Source organism: Cucumis melo, unplaced genomic scaffold (genome assembly GCF_025177605.1).
Source record: "Cucumis melo cultivar AY unplaced genomic scaffold, USDA_Cmelo_AY_1.0 utg001829l, whole genome shotgun sequence".
NCBI classification, from domain to species: domain Eukaryota; kingdom Viridiplantae; phylum Streptophyta; class Magnoliopsida; order Cucurbitales; family Cucurbitaceae; genus Cucumis; species Cucumis melo.
The window spans coordinates 7375-9664 of NW_026124801.1; the positions used below are offsets into that span (position 1 = coordinate 7375).

General features: G+C 29.5%; 1 non-coding gene across 1 annotated transcript; it reads right to left on the reverse strand.

Annotated features, from left to right (window-relative positions):
- Positions 1-1631: 1631 nt before the first annotated feature.
- Positions 1632-1719, reverse strand: TRNAS-GCU (transfer RNA serine (anticodon GCU)). Its single transcript has one exon. It is a non-coding gene; the product is annotated as a tRNA-Ser (tRNA).
- Between the last annotated feature and the right edge of the window lie 571 nt (positions 1720-2290).

Sequence of the window (2290 nt, forward strand, 5' to 3'; positions counted from 1 at the left end):
AGTCAAACAGATCTAGAGTAAACGATTGTTCCTACCTATTTTTTTTTATTTGACTCTAAAATTTAGTACCCTAAACCCTAAATAGGTCTTAAGTTTCTTAAGACCATTAATTCAATTCCATTAGTGCCAAAAACACAAGACCTTCGTGTTTATAATTCAGAAATCCACAGAAAAAAAATACTCGGGTTTCACAAACCATTTAAGAGATAGAGAATAATAGAGGCTTTCGCATTTCTGAAATGCATCATTATAAGAAAATAATAAAGAACAATCACATTCGATCTATATTTAGACTCTTAAGCATAAGGTTGTTTAAAACGGCAATCTATAGTCTGATATCGAATATTTTTCCATATATCTTATAATATACTATTATTATATATAATAATAATACGCATACTCTGGGACGGAAGGATTCGAACCTCCGAATAGCGGGACCAAAACCCGTTGCCTTACCACTTGGCCACGCCCCATTTATATTCAACACTAATAAACACTAATATTGGTAGTGCTTAGTCGTCAATTCCAGTACAAATATTTATAGAATAAATTAGATTGTTGCTCAGATTTTGATACGTTTATAGATCCAATTAAACTCAATTTATTGATCATTACATATAATTCCATTAAGATATTGTATGAAAGTAGGATTTCTTCTATTCTCGTTTTATTTGAGAATTGAAGGATTTTTGATTGGCTGAGTTCAAATCAAAGAAAGGTTTTTTGACCTACTTTATGTTATTAATTTTTCCCTTATCCCTTATATCATAGCAATAATAGGGGATTAATAACTCAATCAAATCAAAAGAAATACAATTATCTTCAAGAACAAAGAAAAAAAAATTGTTATGCTTAATATCTTAAGTTTCATCGGTATCTGTCTTAATTCTTTCCTTTATTCAAGTAGTTTTTTCGTCGCCAAATTGCCCGAGGCCTACGCTTTTTTGAATCCAATAGTAGATGTTATGCCAGTAATACCTCTATTCTTTTTTCTATTAGCTTTTGTTTGGCAAGCTGCTGTAAGCTTTCGATAATATTTTTAATACTGTCCGAGACAAATTCATGATTTACTAGAAAAAAAAAAAAAAAAGATTCTAACTAGTTATAAGATCAGATAAGTTGTACATACAGTCTGAAGCTTTAAGTTGAATCCAATATTGAAATTATTCTATAGCTATGATAAATCTGGATCACTCTCATTTTCTTATTCTTACTTTTTTCCTTTGAACGACCCTCTTCGAGTCCCCCACAATATAGAATTGTGGGTATGAAATCCAATTTTGAGTAATCAAGGACTCAACTCTTAAAATTTTTTCCTATTTATAGAAATAACTTCACTGCATTTCTTGGTGTCAAACCAGATTAAAATAGAGAATCTATTCTCTTAAAAAAAAAATGATCTTGGAGATTGTGTAATGCTTACTCTCAAACTATTTGTTTATACAGTAGTAATATTCTTTGTTTCTCTCTTCATTTTCGGATTCCTATCTAATGACCCGGGACGTAATCCGGGGCGTGAAGAATAACAAAATCAGATTTTTTTTCCTTGCTTGATTTTGAAATGTTCTTAACATTTTATCTATTCCACATCTTTCCTCAACTATAAAAAAATACCAAGTAATTGACAGAAACGGAAAGAGAGGGATTCGAACCCTCGGTACAAAAAAATCGTACAACGGATTAGCAATCCGACGCTTTAGTCCACTCAGCCATCTCTCCCCAAATTGAAAAAGGATAATTACTATGATACATTGTATAAAAAATAGAAAATAAAGGCTTGAAAAAAGCCCTTCTTTATCTCTCTTTATTATCTTTATCTACCCCTTTATAGATATATAATTTCATTATATTGATATAGATAATTATCTAGATATATCGATGGATATCTATCAAATCGATAAAAACTTTTTTTTATTAGGAATTCCATTTAGATAAATTAGATTTCATTAGATAAGGGCTCAAAAGAAGAGATATCTTCAATCCTAATATATAAATAATACCAATATATTAAAGATTCATAAAAATATTTATAAATAAAAAGAAAGTACCTTTTTTAGTTTATTTCATCCGAAAAGCCCTTTTCTTTTTATTTTTAGTTCCACGGCCTGGCCTGGTCAGTACCTAGCCGGGCTTTTTTTGTTCCAATAAATCGTAGATCAAATTATTTATTTGATTTGAAAATGTTTTTGAAAAAAAAAAAAATAGAAACAACAAGAATCCTAAGAAGATTTATTATTTCAATTCCTATGATACAGAAAAAGATGATATAGAATCAAGGTTCGATTTCTTA